Raw genomic sequence first — 22,082 nt, forward strand, 5'->3', positions numbered from 1 at the left:
ATCACTATCGGGTAAAGAGTTATGCTACACAAAAAGAATCTTTCCTTCCAACCAATATCGTGATGAGTAATTTTCAAAAAATATGAGTTTTTATAGGTTTGATTTTGAAAAGAATACGTGAAGAATCGAATGTCATAAACACTAGTTATTTTAGCTAGACCAATGTCAAAGTTTTTTTTGGCTAATTCAGGTAATCAATCCAGGATCAAATACTGACATCACTTGAGAAAAAGAAAAGTTAGTGACATCAAAAAACTCTGAAATCAAATACAGGAAAGAGTGTTTCAAACCCAAAGTAAAATGGTATTTGGGAAAATAAATCCAAGTAAGAGAGATGAAAGCAAACCTAATCTTAGAGTCAAAAGGCCTTTAAACAGTATTGGAAGTGAAGCCATATTTTGATTTTAGCAACTATACCTATTGAACGAAAAAAGAGCATAGTGATTTATAAGGATGCACAAACATACCTTTATCAGTAAAGTCCTCAATGGACTTACTTTTGATAGTAACTCAAGATCTGTCATCCTTTTAACCATGAAGGAAAGAAAGGGAGTATATCAAACAGAAAGAAGACAAAAATGTACCTTGAGTGAAAACAGACGTGATGATTTTAGGTTTTAAAGGAGTAAAGGTTTCGATTTGAAGGGAGTCAGCTATATTTATATTAAACAACTTTGGGAAGGTAACTACCCAAAACATTGTCGTGTTGTGATCGGAAGTTGATCCATGTCCAATCATGTGATAAACGGTTTAATTGTAATGACTTGAATTTTCTACACGTACATCTATAGGTATATATCATAGTTTTATCTAATAAATGAGGAAATCTATAAAAATTAAAATACTTACATCCCAGGTTAAATCACGGGTTTATAATAAAAATCTACTACATAAAAGAACAAAAGGGAAACGAAGCCTATTCGAGGTCCTTGTGCTTCTATCATCTCCTCATGTACCACGGTTGTTGCTACCTAAACATGCAAAACATAAATCTCTACTACATCAGAAAAACATGTCTAATGAGTTATTCTTTCTACATTTATTATCTTTCTTCTTTCTCTTCTTACTGATATTCTATGAACTGATATCTTTCTCTAATAACATAAACTAATATTCTTTCTTCTTTCATCTATCTCTTCTTCTCTTCTCTAATCTTTCTTTCTACTCTTTCTCATCTCATATGTCTCTTTATGCGTCATATACTATATTTCTCATATTCTTCTCTTTTTATATCTTACTGTTTCTTAGCTTATTCTCAAGCTCTTCATATACTCTATCTTCTCTTTCTTTCTTTTACATAACCTATCCTCTCTTTCTTTCTTTCACATAATCTATCTCATATAAACTTTATCTTCTTTTCTTTATACTCTACTCTATCTCTTCTCTGCTTTGTCTTTTCTCTACTCTATCTCTTTTCTACTTTGTTATCAACTCTAATTTTTTTTTTGAACGGCAAATACAATATATTCCTAACCTACTCCTAAATCCACCTATGTCTCAGATGAGACTTCAACTCTAATACCTCATCATTTTGTTCTCACAACTACTAGAAACATTATATTTTATGACACGCAATGCATGTCATAAAAGGGTACATATGACATATAAATATGTTTCATTGAAGCCCTGTCATAAAGGAAGACGACAAGCAGTTATGTATCATAAGTTTACGACACGCGTTTACGACACACATTGCGTATCATTAAAACACATGTCATAAATAAAGACGACACACATTTTTGCATGTCAGAATTTTAAATGTTTTAAAAAATATATTTTTGATAGATTTACTAATTTTAAATTAAATAACACATTTAAAGTCTCATAATACAAAGTAAAATATCGTACACAAGAGAGATAACTCATTGCACAAAATATCATGTCAAATACAAATAATTGTTCCAGTTGTAACTAAATTTAATAAATTGCTAATATTCCATAATATTTATTATAGAAAAACAAAACACAAAATTAAAAGGAACTCATGAGTAAGTTCTCCTTTGATAGTCTCCCTGACAACTTTAAGCCTTGTAACCTCACCAGTTGAACATGTTGGATTAAGGTGTCTAAGCTCATAACTAAATTAGTATATTCTGGTAATTAGAAGCAAAGTCCTTTTTGGGTTGCCCTCATAACTACAAACTAATTAGAATGACATTTGTAGAGATAGGGAATAATTTATTACTTTATTATTTGATTAGTAAATTAATTACAAATAGTGATAATTAATTTAGAATTAATCATAATTAATTTGGAAATAAGTTTTTGGTTAATTAGACTTAATTGAGAGTGCAAGGGTTGAGCTGCAATTGTTCAATAGTTGAACAAATGAGAGGTTCCAGAACCTTCCTATGATGGATAGTTTTGGAGTGCCCAATTAGAGTTTCTGAAAGCCTCCACTAGATAAGTAGGAAACTATATACTTATTGAATTTGAAATGTTATTATTATATGTTCACATTTAGGGTTTCTAGGGTTTCCAAACAACTATATAAAGGGTTGTATCCGTAGCATTTTCATCCACACACATACACTTGAGAAATCCAAGTTTTTGCCTCTCCTCTTTTCTTCTAGTTTCTAGGGTTTGGGTATGAGCCATTAGAGGCATCATCCTTTTGGTGCTAAAGCTTTCAAAGGTCAACAAGGAAGGATTCAAAGGATTGTTTAATACAGCATATCAAAGGTATGTAACCCTACTTTGTAGATTTCTATTTTTACATAAGGTTAGTGTTCTTATTATTCATTTTATGTCGCTTTCATTGTGTGAAGACATAGATTCCTTAAAGGTTGCATGTACCCTTAATTGTTAAGAGATTTTTCCACATGTACATGAATGTTATAACTTGTAAAATCCATCAGTGGTATCAGAGCTTTGGTCTCATAATGATTTTGCATGAAATGAACTGAAACAAAAAAATATATATATCGAAAAAGACCTGTGACTTTCCTTTTTTCCGTGCCCTTATCCGCCTAGTCCGAGTTTTAGGTTGTTTTTAGTAAGTATCTGGTCTTGCTTCTGTTAAAAATTAAATTTCCTTATGGATTTTAATAATACATTTAATTATATCATTAGTTAAAAGACTAATATTAAAGTCATGGTTGGTTTAAAGATTAATTAATTGAATGTTTAATTTAGATAATTAATATTTAAACCTTGTGCTTTAAAAAATTTTAAAATACACCCTATACATATATAAAACATTTAATTACTATATAATATATATATATATATATATATATATATATATATATATATATAAAATAAATGTTAGTGGGATCACTAGTAGGCCTCATTCACTAAGCCACACTATAAGATAGGTATAAGAAAACAGCCTATAAAATGACTGTTGAATGGGTGTCCTTTTCACCCATCGCTTCTTTATGTGGTGGAGGGTCATTAGCCGAACAGGTTTGATAGGACATAATCTCATTAAAAGTATAATGCTATAAAGTACTAGAAAATTTTTCAAAATCTCACTCTAGTTACTTTAGGAAAAATGTGAAATGTATGCTAATCCATGAAAACATACATCGTTTCTTTATGTGTCATTAGTGGAGTGTGTGTGGCTAACCGGCACACTAATCTGGGACTATAAAGATGAAATGATGGAAAAACTAAAAATGTATTATTATTGATGGAGTGTGTGTTGTTTACAGGTACGTAAATTGAGATGATAAATGACCTTGAGGTTGCCGAGCGGGTTTGCATGGTTATTCACATCTTATTTGTGATCCTCGGTATCCCAGTGTAACATCCCAATAATCAGAGTAAAATTTTCAATTTTTCAAAACCAATCCAAAGACCATAATTGTTTAAAAATCATTGTTTCCAGAGTAATAATCCAAAATCAGAGAATCCCAAAATCTAAAATCATAAAATCAAGAGAATGTACATGATCCTGCCTTTGCTTTTGCACGATCGTCAAAAGTACCTAAAACAATAAACCAAAACTATAAGCCAAAGCTTAGTGAGTTCCCCCAAAGTACCACACACAACCAAACAGATATACATATTGCATGCTGGGTCCACAATCTCCCAGTTGGATTACCCTGGCCGACAACCTCCCAGTTGGATTCCCCCGACCCACAACCTCCCGGTTGGCTTGCCACACCTAGTGTATATTGGGTCTACAACCTCTCGGTTGGATTACCTTGGTCTACAATCTCCCGATTGGATTACCCTGGCCCACAACCTCCCGGTTGGATTGCCCCAGCCTACAACCTCCCAGTTGGCTTGCCCTGGGTTTGTTGACTGACCACACAAAGTTAGGGGTGTTCATTTGGATGGATCGGTTTGATCCGATCCAATCAAGTGAATCCAAATTGATTTCGGTTTTCAAAACATGGATCCGAATAGTCCAAACCAAATTCAAATCCGATCTGATCCAATTACATTTCGGTTGGATCGGTTTTTATAATTCGGTTTTCAAACAACAAAACATTTTAAAACGACATATAATTATAATATTATCTAATTTTACACAAGAAGTGAAAACAAATTATTTAGTTGTGATTTGAAATTTATAAACAACTACTAAGAAGGTATATTATAGTTAAATATTTTATAGATAGAAAACTTTTGAGAGAAAATGCATATTAATATTATTTTTATCGGATAAACATTTTGAACCTATTTTAAAAAATAAATCACAAAATTAATAAATAACTATAAATATATATTAAAAATAAATAAATAATAAATGTTTATTCGGTGTTTTTGGACTATTCGGTTCTTATTTTATAAACCAAAACCAATCCAAATTAATATGTCGGTTTTTGTTGAAAACCAATCCAAAAATCAAAATATTTGAACCAAATAGTCCAATCCAAATTGTCCAATTGGACAATTCGGTTTTATCCAAATATTGAACAACCCTACACATAGTAGTACAATCTCAACCTAACACTATGTCAAAATATATGTAATATATAAGATACATTCAGTAAAAAAATAATCATATAACCATTTAACAGACTAACAAGTAGATCTACATATCACTATCGCATAACAACATCCTATATACCAGGATACATATCTAACAGATCACTACTGCATAACAACATCCTATATACCAAGATACATATCTAACAGATCACTACTACATAACATCCTATATACCAAGATAAATACTTTAATGGGTCGGCATTGGTGCCTTTGACCCACAAGTATAGTGAGGAAAACTCACCTCTTAGTCTGAAATAATAGCTAAACAGGACACTACTCTGAATATCAGCTCTACCGGTCACCTACACACCGAATAATGACCAACTCAACCACAATTCAAAATACCTAAAATACCCCTAGGTCAAACTTGGTAAAAATATGGTCAAGGTCAAAAGTCAAAAAGTCAATTGGGTTGACTCAGGCTGACTACGCCCAGCTTACTCAAGATCCAGGATTAGGGCTCCCATTGCATAGGTGTGGCATACGCCCGTGTATGCCCCACATACGCTGACTGAATGCATGCTTTTTGTTGAAGGTCTTATTCCATTAATTCCCTTCGTCTGAAAGCAGATCTAGTCCTAAAATAACATCTTAAGTCATAAAGTTTCCAACGTTATGACTTTGCATGGCTAGAAAGTGATCAATACTAAAAACCCTAACTTCTTAACTCATTAAGGCATTATAGCCCATTCATGGAAGGAAACTAATAACCAATATTGCATTTTTATGACCTTAGACACTCCAAAACGTCTGACAAGGAAATCCATTTGGTCTAGAGCATTCCATACTCAAGAATACCATTGTTTGGGGGCAAAAGCGCATAATAACATCATACAAGGTAGATCTAACCAAATAAGCATCAAGGTACAAACTTTATACCTTCTAGAGATCATGGACGGTGCAAAACTTCCAGATCCAACGTTCCTCCAAGCTTCCATGATGTTCTTTTTTCCTTCTCCTTCCTCTATAAACACCAAAACACATACTAATGGCTCAAGGATGCTCACAAATGGATTAGGGTTAGCTAGGGTCAAACATGAAGGTGGAGGCTGGTAAATGAAGAGGTATCCAAGAGTTAAGGATGTTTAAATATGGTCCAAACCCTAAAAATTAGGGTTTAACTCTCTGCCACGTACGCCCAACTTACATGATCGAATCCAGATTTTCATTTAAATGCAACATGGGACCGACTTTGCAAATAACTCTCGTGATAAGGGTTAAAATGTTAATACCTGGAATTCGAGGTGTTACAATTCTCCCCCACCTGAATCATACTTTGTCCTCAAAGTCTGTTTCTATGAACAATTCAGGGTAATGCTCTCGCATCTTCGCCTTGGGTTCCCAAGTCCATTCGGAACCCTTCTGGTGCTTCCATTGGACCTTGACCAAAGATACCACCTTGTTGCGCAAGGTCTTTGTCTTCCTATCCAAAACCGCCACTGGTCTCTCAACATAACTCAGGTGATCATCAACCTGAATATCATCCACGAGGACAATTATCGAATCCGTAGCCACACACTTCTGGAGCTGCAAAACACGGATGGTGCTATGAATCTAACTATGCTCCTTAGGCAAATCTAGTCGATAAGCTAACCTGCTGATACGTGTTGATTGTACTAGTTTTAATCCTACTAACTTAGACACAGAAACAAACACACGGAAGGCAGTGTACCTATCGATTAGCAGATTAGTTTAGGCACATAGGGTATCGAACACTGGGAACGATAAACAATTAAAATTAAAACTAATATTATCTAAATAAAACAATATTTAAAAGGGATTTTCTCTAGTTTTGCAAGACTGGAAACTTAAGTAATTACTAACACTTAATCAAAGGACAATTAACAACTAAAAGAGAGGCAAAAGACAACTAGATTCAATAAGATAAAAGAGACTTCTGTTTAGATTCGATTCACTTATTCCTATGGTTGATTTCGTGGCAAGTGCAATGGATTAATTTATCAATGGTTACCGATTTCTAATATGATTAGGTTCATGCTCACTATTACTCATCCTTTAGCAAACAAGTTAATTCAAACAGTGGCCAGTTGATCAAACTAACAGGTTTCCTAGTGTTCGGTTCGAATTAAGTAAGACTTGTAATATTAGTTAACTAAATTGGTTGATTCAATTAACTCATATGTGGTTGGTCACCACACATGCTCACACATTAACTTACTTATTTTCTAGTTAACCCTAGGTTATGTTCACAACACTAGGCACACAATCTTGTTTTCACAAAACTATAAGATTCAAGCAATTAAGAAGATGTCCATGCATCTCAATTAACTTAGTTATTAATAGAAAATAAATATCATTAACATATAAGGATCTTTTAACAAGCTTAACAAGATAAATAACCAAATCAATATAATCCAAAGCCACTAATCAAACCATATTCATAAGATCATCTAGTCTAAACAGAAGTATGGAGTTTTAGCCCATAACTTCAGCAAATAAATCCATAAAAACAAAATTCATCAATGTAGACATAATGTAAACAAGAGAATTAAGTAAATTACTAATGATTTTGCCTTTAGATCTCTTCAATTCCAAGCCTCTAGTTGAATTTAGAAAACCACAGCTTCTAAGAACCTCTATAGCCTCCAAAAGTTGCTAAAAGCCTCCAGCCAACATTAGGGTTTCGAGTAAGAACGATCTATATATAGATTCTAAAAAACAGCTTCAACTCGTCGAGTTTTATGACCAAACTCGTCGAGTTTTTGACTTAAATCGTGTGTACGGCAAGGCACTAATTTGTCGGGAATCTTCTAAGAAACTCGGTTAGTTCTTTATTTTTGCCTTCTTTCTTCAAAATCCAATTTCCGCTTCTAATTGCTAGATTCGCTTCCTTTTAGGCATGGAAATTGCACCCGGCCTGGTGGGGAACCCGGTTGACCCGCCCCTATTGGGGACAGGTATTCCCCACAAAAACGGGTACCGGATATGAGGCTAAGGATCCCCATTATGCTAAAACTGGGGATGGGGTCGGGGTCGGGTATACCAATCCCCAACCCGCCCCGCCCCCGCATTGATGACATTATATATATATATATATATATATATATATATATATATATATATATATATATATATATATATATATATATATATATATATATATATATATATATATATATTATTACTATATTGATAATTTATTGATTATGAAATAAGTCCACTAAGAATTAATTGATTTGTATTGGACCGAGAGTCCATATAACAAATTATCTTCCTAATTCCAAGAGTTCTTAAATCCTTACTTTGTTCGACAGTCTGTAAATCGTCACTTCTTGTTTTGATGCTTGTTAGAATTTATGATTTATGTAACATAATCTGATTATGGCCTCTGTTTTTTATCACATTAATAAACTCAGTTTGTTTGCGTAAGTTTAGTTTTTTTTTTTTTGATAGATCGGGGATAGGCCGGGGATGGGTCTAGGCCGGGGAACAGACCAAAATTTAAAGGGGAGGGGATTTGATCCCCCGCATCCATTGCGGATGGGGATGGGGATGGGGACGAGCTTAGGTACTCGGGGATGGGGACAGGGATGGTCAACCCCGCCCCATTTCCATCCCAACTTCCTTTCACATCGGAGCATGTCTTTGTTGCTAAAATGAGATTTTAAAGTAGTTAAGCACCTTTTTTTCACTATTTAAGATAAAATCAACATAAAGTATTAAGATAATGCATGAATTTTATGATTAAATATGCCCATATCACCTGCCAACCCCGACAATCACTCGAAACGGCCCAATATATCAGTGGACCTAACTTGCCCCTCTTCCTGAAGCGTATTACTCCCTTCTAGGGTGATACCTTTTGTACGACGATGTCGCCAACCTAGAACTCCAACTCAGATCGACGCATGTTGGCATAACCCTTTTGTCAACTCTGTGTTGTCTACAGTGTCTGCAGTCTTTGCCTGGTCTATTGTATAAGCTCTATCGTTTGAAGGACTACCTCGGTCCTTCCTATAACCCCGTGAACGACCTCTCCCCAGTAGATTGGGGTATGACACTTCCTCACATATACAAGCTCGAATGGTGGTGTGCCGATATTAGAGTGGTAGCTGTTGTTGTATGAAAGTCAGTTAGGGGTAGGTAGGATCCCAAACTCCCACCGAAATCTATGACACAAGCTCTCAACATATCCTCGAATGTCTGAATGGTCTGCTCGCTCTAGCTGTCAGTCTTTGGATAATAAGTAGTGCTAAAGTGAAACTTCGTACACAGTTCCTTAAGGAACTTCTGCCCGAAACGAGAAGTAAATCGCACATACTTATCAGATACATTGGAAACTGGGATGCCATGCCAAGTGACAATCTCGCGCACATAAACATCGACATATTTTTTGGCCGAGGAACTCTCTCGAATAGCTAAGAAGTGGGAACTCTTGGTCAAACAGTTCACTATCACCCAAATCGTATCAAACCCCTTGGTTGTCCGAGGTAATTTGGTGATGATATCCATGGAGATCTGCTCCTATTTCCACATGGGAACCTCCCAAGGCTGAAGCTTGCCATACGACCTCTGGTGCTCGGTCTTGACCATCCAATAAGTCAAGAACCTCTCAACATACCATGTTATTTCCCTATTCATGCACGACCACCAGTAACTGAGTCGCAAATCCCGATACATCTTGGTGGCTCCAAGGTGTATCGAAAATCTAGACTTGTGTGACTCCTCTAGCACAGTCTGCCTCATCTTACCAGAATCTGGTACCCAAACCCGACCGCACCTGGTCAATAATCCATGAATGTCAGTAGAAAACCTGTCAATCTCACCCCTGATTCGTTCCTGCTTCCAATTATCCTTTTTGACTCCCTCGGTATGAGCCTCCCTAATTAAATCCAATAGTGGCGAATCAACTGAAACTCTCATGCATAAGCTCCCAACAGAGGACTTGTGGCTCAAAGCATCACATACCACATTCGCTTTCCTGGGTGGTACAAAATATTAGTCATAATCTTGGACCACGTCAAGCCACCTACGATGTCTCATGTTTAGATTTAGCTATTCCATGAGATATCTCAAATTCTTGTGATCTGTGTAAATTGTACACCAGACCCCATATAGATAATGCCGCCAAATCTTGAGAGCAAACACCACTGCCCCCGGCTCCAAATCATGTGTCGGATACCAAACCTCATGCGGCTTCAACTTCCTATAAGCATAAGCAATCACTATCCCTCTTTGCATCAGAACTGCCCCTAAACCAGTGATGGACGCATCATAATACACGACAAAATACTCAACGCCCTCATGGAGAGTCAACACTGGGGCCTCATATAACTTATGTCTCAGTGTCTCAAAAGAAACTTGCTACTCAGGTCCCCAGCAAAAATCCATGCCCTTCCTTATCGGACGAGTGAGGAGTACAACAACCTTGGAGAAATCCTAAATGAATCTCCGAAAATACCCGGCTAATCCCAGAAAACTCCTGATCTCTCATGGAGACTTCAGAACCTCCCACTGCATCCGGGCCTAAATGTTGGCCGGGTCGACCAGAATCCTGTTCTAGTTAACGAGGTGTCCTAAGAACTAGACCTCTCGTAACCAAAACTCACACTTTGAGAACTTGACATACGGTCGCTCCCGTCTCAAAAATCCTAGAAGCTCTCAAATGTGTTCCTCATGATGCTCCTTGGTCTTGGAGTAGAACAGGATATCATCAATGAAAACAATGACTGATCGATTGAGCATCGGACTGCACGCTCAATTTATCAAATCCATAAATACCATCGGCGCATTGGTGAGCCCAAACGACATCATGACGAACTCATAATGATCATAACGAGTCTGAAATGCGGTCTTCTCCACGTCTTCCTCTCTAACCCTCATCTGATGATATCCGGACCTCGAATCAATCTTGGAGAACCAAGATGCACCCTGCAACTGATCAAAAAGGTCGTTAATCTGCAGAATTGGATAACGGTTCTTCATCGTTAACTTTTTCAACTCCCGATAATCAATGCACATCTGGTGTGAACCATCATTTTTATTAAAAAACAAGATCGGTACTCCCCACAACAAACTGCTATTTCTAATAAATTGTTTACCTAACAGTCATGAAGTTGAGAGGAAAACTCCTACATCTCTACTGGTGCCAATCGATATGGTGCCTTAGCAATCGGGGCCACACCGTAGACCAAATTGATCCTAAACTCAACCTGCCTCTCAGGAGGCACACCGGGTAATTCCTCCGGAAACACATCTGGGAACTCCCTAACTTCAAGAACATTTAAAACGAAAACCTCCTCTCCGACCTGAGTGTCAACCATATATGTGAGATAACCCATACACCCATGTTGTATATACAATCGTTCCCTGGTTGCAGAACAAAAAGCTAATCCAACCCCGGTACCCTCTCCATAAATAACAAGTTCTCCCCCACTTGGGGTTCGAACCACCACTTGCTGTCCCTCATAGTCAATTGTCACACCAAACCTGCTCAACCAATCCATCCCTAATATCATGCATTCATCCCCCATAGGAATAGAGATCAGATCAATCGCGTAAGACACCACAAAAATCTCCATAATACAATCCCAATAAACGCTCGATGTAGAAACCCCATGCTCACTGGAGATGGACACATGCAACGGGCAATCCAACTCTTCAAGAGTCGTATCAAAACTTCTACTAAAAGACTGAGACACAAAAGACCGACTCACACCCGAGTCGAAAAGCACCAGAGCAGGCACGGAGTTCACTAAGAAGGTACTTAGCAGAATCACACATATAAGCATACTATAAAATAACTGACAGAATAATAAATGGAAACATACCACTAACGATGTCTGGTGCAACCCTAGCCTCCTCTGCTATGAGCTGGAAAGAATGACCCCGAGCCTTTAGGGGCTCTGCTTTACCCTGACGTCCATCTGTGATCCGAAGGGTAGAAATAGTTGGCGCCTGCGTGGGGCTAGCAGCAAGAAAGGGATACTAGACTTCACATGACCCATCTACTTACAATGATAACAAATCCTGCTACTCGGCGGAGGAGCTTGTTCGCGATAGTCCTTCGCAAAGTTTCCATCCGTTCTGTAATTGCGGCATGTTGTCGATGACAGAAACATCCCCTAATGAGATATCCCGTAATTACCACAAGTGCGACCCCTCTGTCCCTCAGATCATGTGTCAGCGGGCTTGAGCTGCTTGGTTACAGGCTGGGACTGAACTGGAGCCTGACGCTTCTTCCTTGTTTGGGTCTCTAACTCAATCTCTTGCCTCCCCGCGGCCTCTTGAAACTCGGTGAGAGTACTGTAACACTGGGTGGATATAAACTATCGAATATTGGTCTTGAGCATGCTCAAGTACCACATCATTTGAGCTTGCTCAATAGCAGTACTCTCAGGACAAAATAAAGCCCTCTCAGTGAACATCTTGGTGATCTCCGTCACAGTCTCAATCGTCTATCTCAAATCCAGGAGAATATATCTCGTACAGAACATCTTCGAGAACTGCTGCCAAGTAATAGTAGCCCTTTGCTCAAGGGTATACGAGCCATTCACCAATCCCTACCAATCCTTTTCCGCTATCGGGTCCTTGACCCCGTCAAATATTGGGGGATTTGTGTTGTCGAAGTCCCAATATTGGAATGACTTATCCCCTCGAACCCCCGCAACAGAAACAACCGCGGTAGCCGCAGCAACATCAGCCTCAGTCAGCACATCATAGTGATCGTCAAATAGCTCAATCATGGTGATCTACTGATCTTGATAGACTCAAACATCTTTGGGATTGAACTCCAGATAGTAGTAGCCACCTCAGTAGCAATCAGCTCTCGAATCTGATCATCAGTCACCCCGGCTATCCCAGCCACCCGCTCCAGATCCAGAACCAGATCCTCTCATGAACATCATTTCAAAAGTGAACCAATAAATACATTTGGAATTGCCACCATACATACTATATAATCATCATAAAGCGGCTAAACCCTCAGGGTTTGTGACTTCCTTGTTAAGCATACGGGTCATGTGCTTCTAGTAGTACGAGCCCATAAGACCTTCCCCACCTACCTGTATTTGTCTCAAAGATCATCACAAACTGCCCGAAAACAAACCCACAACTAAGATACACACATATCATATCCTTACTATCTCGAGAGTGGCTAATCATTCCTCAGCAGGCCTGTTACATCCACATACTCACTCATGAAACTTCCACCAACCCTATAGCCACTCATGCATGCTAATCATACATAATGTTGGATCCTATAGACAGTCAAATACTTGATCCTACCTTAAGCCCACAACTAAACAAGGAACAAGAAATAAGGCTAATAAAACATTCTCAGGCTATAGAATCTTAGTTATGTACAACTATGATGCACACACTAAGCAACTACAGTAATGATGTCGATTTCCTATAACATACAAGATGTCATCCTAGGCTATCAAGCATCATACATCAGGTAATTCAATCTTGCAATTCCTGAAGATCCTTAGCCTATCACTAGCATAAAATTCTATTATACTCATCAATAACAAATAACAGTGATGGTAACTTGGGGTATACAATTATATTATACTCATCATGTAATCATAACATATCTATAAGAATAATAGATCACTACAACATAACAACATCCTGCAAACAAGGATATATACTGCAGTACAAAGTATAGTAAGAAAAACTCACCTCGCAGGCTATCAGATAACAACACAACTCTCATGAAGCAGAGACGGGTCCTACGAGTCACTCATACAACAATCAGAGGTATATCCTCAATATACATTCTAAAACCCTAAATTTGACCAGAAATTAACTTGGTAAAAAGGTCAACAATCAACAGTCAAAGTCAACAATCACAAACTAACTCAACATGCCACCATGTTATGGACAAGCATCAACCACGTCGTGGTAGTCTCGCGACAAAAAAAGTCACGAGAAATGTAACACCCGCAGATTCGGGCTAGTCAACTAAGATATACTAAGCGTTAAAAATGATTTTTTTATAGAAGATTATCTAGGATAAATAATCTTAACCAAAGTTATAGTTAGGGTCAACAATTGTAACTTATTTGCGTAATAAAGAAGAATTATTTGAATATTATATGTTGTTGAATTAGGTGTCTAAGCCCATAACTATTTTGGTATGTACTTGACCCGATTATGAGCGTGGTCCTTTTGGGTTGCCTTCACCATAGCAACTGATAGGATGAATTATGGAGAAAGAGAATTAATTATGATTTATTAATATATTATAAGAATGATATATTAAAGGAGAAATCATATTGTTTAATTAATATTGATCAAGAATTAATTTAGAATTAATTTTGGGGTCAAAAGAGATTAATTACATAAAGGGGGCCGATACTATAATTATAAGATAGTTACAAAGTTGGGCTTAGGATCCATAAGATAGCAATGGATGAATTCTATATGAGAGTCCATATAGAAATCGTCCAAGGGGCCTTCTGGAAGGATCCTTTAGGTTGCTTAACGACTAAGCAACTGGATTAGGGTTTCCAAGTTGATAACCCTAAAAGCCTAACTATAAAAGGAACCCTCTGGGCCACCAAATTCGTCCCTAACCTTCTAAGAGAGCCCTTGGACGAATTTTGTGCCTCCTCCTCCCTCTCCTAAGTCATGTTGTTGCTAATGGTGTTTGTGAATCCATTAGAGGTGCAACATTTGAGGCACTAAGCTTTCAAAGGTCAAGGATCGTTGCTTTGGTATTCAATGTTGGTGTGTTCATAGTAGAAAACCTAGACCAAAGCAATTAGGGTTGCATGTACACCATTGGAATGATGTTATGCTCATAACCCAATAGTGGTATCAGAGCCTAGGTCATTTTTCTAGTGAATAGATGCAAAAGTGAATTTCCAAAGTTCAAGAAAATCGAATTTTTTGCCTTCTGACTGGCTAACTCGCCGAGTCCATGTATGGACTCGACGAGTAGGTCCAACTCGAAGATTTCCATAGTGGACTCGACGATTCTAGGGGTCTGGTGCCGATATTTTCGATTTTCTGGCCAGATTTTGTTGAGGATTACTTCCAAAACTCATTTTTTCTTGCCTAACATCGATTTTTTATGTTTGGAATGGTTATCCTTATCAAAATTGATGGATTTGGTTAAATATGGATAATATAGGATTATTATAAGTCAAATATTTAACCTAGAAGTTTTGAAAAGGTTCAAATTACACCCTTTAGGTTTTATAGTTTAAATTTGAACTTAAAAGTTTTAGTTTTTTGAAATTTAAATAGTTAAACCCTAATGTTTTGAAAGGTTTCAAAATTTGTCCTCAAGTTTTGGAATTTAAAATTTAATTAGAAAGTTTTAATTTTGAAATATTAAATTCTAAAACCCTAGTATTTTGAAAAGTTCAAATTACACCCTTATGGTTTTATTAAGTTAATTAAGTGTTTAATTAAAAGAGATAATTAATAAATCCATAATTATATGGTTTAAGATTAATCAAATTAAAGGTTTAATTTATTAAGAATTTAAACCACATAGTATTTTAAAAGTGTAAAATACACCCTTATACTATATAAAATTAAAGGTCTAATATATTATATATGTGTGAGTAAACAGTCAGTCTTACCGTTAGTAGGCCTCATTCACGAAGCTAGTCTATAAGGGGTGTTTAAGGAAATTTCCTATAAAATGGCGATTGAATGAGTATCCACTCTTACCCACCGCACTCATTACTAGTGGATGGTCGTTAGCCGAACGGTTAGGATAGGACACAACCTTCCATTATAAGTATAATGAAATATGAAGTAACTAAACACTTTTATAAATTCCCAAATCTTAGTTACTTTAGGAAAAATGTGGAATTGGTGCTAATCCATGAAATTGCACATTGCACCTTGTTGGTCGTTAGTGGAGCGTGTGTGGTTAACCGGCACACTAATATGGGACCAATGAAGGATGGCAATGGGTAGCTCGTAGATTATCATAGATCAATGGAGCGTGTGTGGTTAACCGGCACATTGATTAGGTGATAGACATCTTCGAGAGTACCAAGCTAATTTGCATGGTTATCCACACCTTGTTTGTGATCCTCGGCATCCCAGTCACAAACTTGAAGGGCATAATCGAGATTAATCATGCCACTGAAAAGTTCAACGAATCTCAAAAGATCTAGGAGTTTCAATTCATTTAAAACCTAATTTTCAATTTTCGTTTTTCATGGTGGAAATTGGTAAATCGTCATTTACCTACCTTCAAATATTCTGCAGTTGGATTACGACATCCCTCTTCCAAGTTGTAGAATATTGTGTTGGATCCTAGCCTTGATATTTCATTTGGGTGTTATATCAAGGATTCTTATCAACTAACTTGAATTTTTCTCTCGTTTTTGTAGATGTCAAAATCTAACTATGGTCTTCCTGAATCCTATGGAAATAGCTTTCCACTTGAAGATGATGTTCCACGATTGAACCGTGGAAATGGAAATCATGCTTCACTTCCTCCACCTCCTCCAATTATTCTCCCTGACCCACAAGTTCGAAGACTTGAAAAGTTCAAGGTCACTCAAGCCCTGTTGGCAAAAAGACATGAAGATGGAAAGTTTGTGTGTGCACACGTCTTGGAGATGAAGTCACACATTGACACATTGAGAATGTTGGGTGACGTTGTCTCAAGGAAGTTAGTTGTTGACTTGGTTCTTCAATCACTTCCTAAATCATATAGTAAGTTCATTGATGATTACTATATGATGGACCATGACGTGACTCTCATTGATTTGACTTATTTGTTAATTGTTGCTGAATCAAAGATGATTTGGCGCACTGGTAAAGCAAATGTGACAAGTAAATCAACCTCCCAAGCTTCCATGGACATTGATAATGGCAACATTGGAAGTCCAGAAAAGTCTTCTCTTCCCAATGGAAACAGAACGGCCAAGGTCAAACCGTTTGACCGGATGGTAAAGAGAAAGGTTGAATCTAAGATTGTCCCATGTGCTGTTCCAAAAGAGTCCACTTGTTTCTACTGCCAAGCGAAGGGGCATTGGTTGCGAAGCTGTCGTAACTACATGAAGGATCAAGAGGATGGGAGAGTCAAGATGTATGACTATGCTTCAGGTAAATCCACTATCTAACTCTATTAAGTTCCTATTTGGAGATTCTTAATACATGATGTGATAAGATTACATTTTGATGTTTTGTAGGATCGAAGAAAAGAAATGAAGCTTAAAGGAAAAGTGAGCTAAGTTTGATCACGAAGAAATGGATTTCGATCGCATGGTTCGATGATCGGATTTTTGAGTTGCTACTTAGAGAGTTATGATAGATTGCTTAGGAATATGTAATAGCATAGTTTTCATTTGAATTGCGTTGTAAGGACAAGTTTTTCCACGTTTTTATAAATAAAATAAATTTTGATTTTTGTCTTATTTATAATTCCTTACAATGGAATTTGTGAAAATTGATGTTTGTTTGTTTATATTATAAGCAATGTTGAAATGGATGTGATTCTTAGTTATGTTATTTGTGGTAGTGTCAGAAATTTACCAAATAAAGAAAGATTCTCATCGCCCAAGTTTCAATTGGATAGAAACTTGGAATCATACAACTTGTATTGTGTGATGAATGAGAACCTTCGTATTTAGGAAATTAAGACTTACTCCTTTTTCACACAAGTATGTGAGTCAAGTGAAGGACTAAAGGACTAGAACACAATGTTGTGCACTGGTCAATTCCACCACAAAAACGATGTAAAACCCATAAAATCATGCCAAATTTAAACTTTTTAAAACATATAAAAACCAACAATCATTACAAATTCGTTTTCAAAATAGTCTATATCACAGTCTCCCAGAAACAAAGTCATAAAAAGTGACGAGCGGTACGATCACGCCTTTGCCTTGCCATGGTCCCCTGATGTACCTGAAACAATAAACTGAAACTGTAAGCCTGAAAGCTTAGTGAGTTCCCCCAAAATACTCATACACACCATAATACACATATAATCGTAAACAGCATACTATGGGTCCAGTCAACCATCGGGTTGGAATACCCCAAGACCTTAACCATCCGGTTGGAATGCCAACATACTATGGGTCCAATCATCCTCGGGATGGAATACCCCAGGCCCACAACCAACAGGTTGGAACTCCCACATACTATGAGTCCAATCATCCTCGGGATGGAATACTCACGGCCCACAACCAACAGGTTGGAATGCCCATGTCTATTGGCTTTCGCACAAAGCAGATAAGTCTCAACCGCCAAACAAACATGTGCACATATAACAGATATCACATAACAGTCTATTGACAACAAACTAATCTAACGGATCATACCACATAACACATAATACCATCCTATCTACCAGGATACCGATCTAATAGACCATGCCACATACCATATAATACCATCCTATTTACCAGGATACCGATCTAACAGATCATGCCACATACCACATATTATCATCCTATCTACCAGGATACTAATCTAACAGATCATACTAGCATAACATATCCAGATATCAATCAAAAGGGCTGGCCTTGGTGCCTTAGACCCTTGAATATAATGAGGATAACTCACCTCGCAACTGTCGACTCGAAAGATAAGCTCAAACTCTCGGATCACCGCCACAAACTACACCACCTATATTCACCATAGAACCATACTCATAAATTTCCAATTTCCCAAAATGCCCCAGAAGTCAAATAGTCAGCCCTTGGTCAAAGTCAAAGCCAACGATCAAAGTCAACAATCCAGGTTGACCCGACTCGTCGAGTGCAATCACTGACTCGTCGAGTCCTTCCAGAACTTGAGTAGTCGTGAAAACCCCCCACTGACTCGTCGAGTTTCCCTGCAACTTGCCGAGTCCAAGCGTATCCAAAATTCGGGAAAACTCAAGTTGACTCGCCGAGTCACCCTCTGACTCGCCGAGTCCATGCAGAAGTCCTTGCACGACAATCTTCATCGGACTCGCGGAGTTTACCATGCAACTTGCCAAGTCCATTCAGTCTATTATCCATTCAGATGCTTTTTAAGCCATTTTAAGGTTCCATATTGCAGATCCAGCTTCCCAAGGCATGTTTATCACGTAAAGTTGCAAACTTTATGTGCATGCAAAGCTCATAAAGCCAAAACCAAGCTTGTAATGGATTTTTACACTTAAGGAGAGGATCATACTTGCTAAAGCTGAAAGCTTTATGGTATTAGAGACCAAAGAGAGTTCAGATCTGAAGTTACAACTTCATATCTTAACTCATACCCAGGAATAGCTTCTTATCATGCTAGATAGCTCTAATCTTTAACCAAATGAGATCTAGAATGAAATGAGGTCAAGGTAACGACTTGATACCTTCCAAAAGATGCTAACTGAGGTAGATATCAGATCCCCACACGTTCCTTGCTTCTAGCCTCTTTCCCTCCAAGCTCTTCTCACAAAGATCCACCTTCCAAAGCTTAAAACACACAAGAATGAAGCACACACACAGATTAGGGTTTTCTGGACTCTCAAGAGGCTGTAAGGAGGCTAAAGGAGGTTTATGATCCTTTAAATAGGGTGCAAAACCCTAAACTTTAGGGCTTCATCCTCCAGCTCCTACTCGTCGAGTCCATTCTTGGACTCGGCGAGTAGGACACTTAAACATGTGGCCCAACCCGCTTCTACTCGTTGAGTCAGGGCATCCGACTCGTCGAGTAGACCTTGCAATTTATGAAAATTAAAGCTATAAAATTATCACCTGAGAGTCAGGGCGTTACAATTCTCCCCCACTTGAACTAGACTTCGTCCTCGAAGTACGTTGCGGTGAACAACCCTGGATAATGCTCCCGCATTTCCGCCTCCGGCTCCCACGTCCACTCGGACCCCCTTCGGTGCTCCCACTGTAACTTTACCAAAGGTATCTCTTTGTTCTGCAGAACCATCACCTTCCTCTCCAGAATGGCCACGGGCCTCTAAACATAATTCAGGCGCCCATCGACCTGAATGTCATCCAATGATACTACAGCCTCCTCATCCAGAATGCACTTCCGCAATTGCGAAACGTGAAAGGTGTTGTGGATCCGACTGAGCTCCTCTAGTAGCTCCAACCTGTATGCCACCTTGCCAACCCCGTCAACGATCCTGAACAGCCCAATATATCGGGGACCCAATTCCCCCTCTTCCTAAAGCGGATCACACCCTTCCAGGGTGAGACCTTCAGGAATACCATGTCACCGACCTGGAACTCTAACTCAGATCGGCGTATGTCGGCGTAGCTCTTCTGCCGACTCTATGCGGTCTGCAGTCGCTGCCTAATCTGCTGAATCTTATCGATAGTCTGCAAGACTACCTCCGTCCATCCCATCACCCTGTGTCCGACCTCACCCCAACAAACCAGGGTGCGACATCTTCGACAATACAATAGCTCGAAAGGCGGAGCGCCAATGCTGGAATGATAGTTGTTGTTGTAGGCAAACTCTGCAAGGGGTAGTTGGGAATCCCAGCTCCCACCGAAGTCAATGACACACACCCTCAACATATCATCAAGGTTCTGAATGGTCCGCTCGCTCTGACCGTCGGTCTGCGGATGAAAAGTTGTACTAAAATGCAGCCGCGTGCCCAGTTCCTCGTGGAACTTCTGCCAGAAATGAGAGGTAAATCTAACATCTCTATCGGAAAGAATGGAGACTGGAACCCCATGGCGAGCGACGATCTCGTGTATATACACGTCGGCCAACTTCTCGGCCGATGAACTCTCCTGTATAGCCAAGAAATTGGCACTCTTGGTCAATCGATCCATAATGACCCATATAGCATCAAACCCCTTCGCCATCCTCGACAGCTTGGTAATGAAATCCATCATGATCTGTTCCCATTTCCACATGGGAATCTCTAGGGGCTGCAGCATACCATGCGGCCTCTGATGCTCGGCCTTGACCATCCTACAGGTCAAGCACCTCTCGACATACCAAGCGATTTCTTGCTTCATACATGGCCACCAGTAACTCAAACTCAGGTCCTGGTACATCTTGGTGGCCTCGAGTGAGTAGAGAAATGAGACTTATGAGCCTCCTCCATGACTGTCTGTCTGACCCCACCACACATCGGAACCCATACCCGGCCGCATCGGGTCAATAATCCCCGGCTATACTGCACAAACCGGGTGTTCTCGCCCTTGATCCTCTCCAACTTCCAGTTCTCCGATCACATGCCCTCAACCTGAGCATCTCTGATCAAACTCACAAGTGGAGAATCCACCGCTATCCTCATACATATCGCTGGGGTGGAAGACCCAGCTGACTTGCGGCTCAAAGCGTCCGCCACCACATTTGCTTTACCAAGGTGGTAAAGGATCTCGCAATCGTAGTCCTTGACTACATCCAGCCACCTGCGTTGCCTCATGTTCAGGTTCGGCTGATCCATGATGTGTTTCAAGCTCTTGTGATCTGTGTATATGGTATAACGGACCCCATATAGGTAATGCCTCCAAATCTTGAGAGCGAACACCACCGCCCCAACTCCAAATCATGCGTAGGGTATCTCATCTCATGCGGCTTCAGCTGTCGCGATGCATAGGCTATCACTCGTCCTCTCTGCATGAGGACCGCCCCAAACATGTGATGGATGCATGACAGAACACCACAAAATCCTCAACTCCCTCTGGGAGAGTCAAAACTGGAGCCTCGCACAAACGCTGATGGAGGGTCTCAAACGCCCTCTACTGCTCAGGGCCCCACCATAAATCCACTCCCCTCCTCGTCAGACGAGTGAGGGGTACTGCAATCTTGGAGAAGTCCCGAATGAATCTCCGGTAGTACCCTGCTAATCCCAGAAAACTCCTGATATCTGAGGGAGATCTCGGCACCTCCCACTCCATGACTGCCTCGATTTTGGCCGGATCGACCAAAATCCCATCCTGGTTAACGAGATTCCCGAGGAACTGGACCTCTCGTAACCAAAACTCACACTTCGAGAACTTGGCATACAGCCGTTCCCGAACTCCCTATAACTCCCTGAGGTGCTCCTCGTGCTACTCTCAGGTCTTGGAATACTCCAAGATATCATCAATAAACACTATGAACGAGCGATCAAGCATCGGTCAGCAGACCCGATTCATCAGGTCCATGAATACTGTTGGTGTGTTGGTGCGCCCAAACGGCATCACCATGAACTCTTAATGACCATAACGAGTCCGAAACGCGGTCTTCTCCACGTCCTCCTCTTTGACCCGGAC

Source organism: Lactuca virosa, chromosome 4, assembly GCF_052849685.1.
Source record: "Lactuca virosa cultivar CGN04683 chromosome 4, Lactuca_virosa_CGN04683_v6, whole genome shotgun sequence".
NCBI lineage: Eukaryota > Viridiplantae > Streptophyta > Magnoliopsida > Asterales > Asteraceae > Lactuca > Lactuca virosa.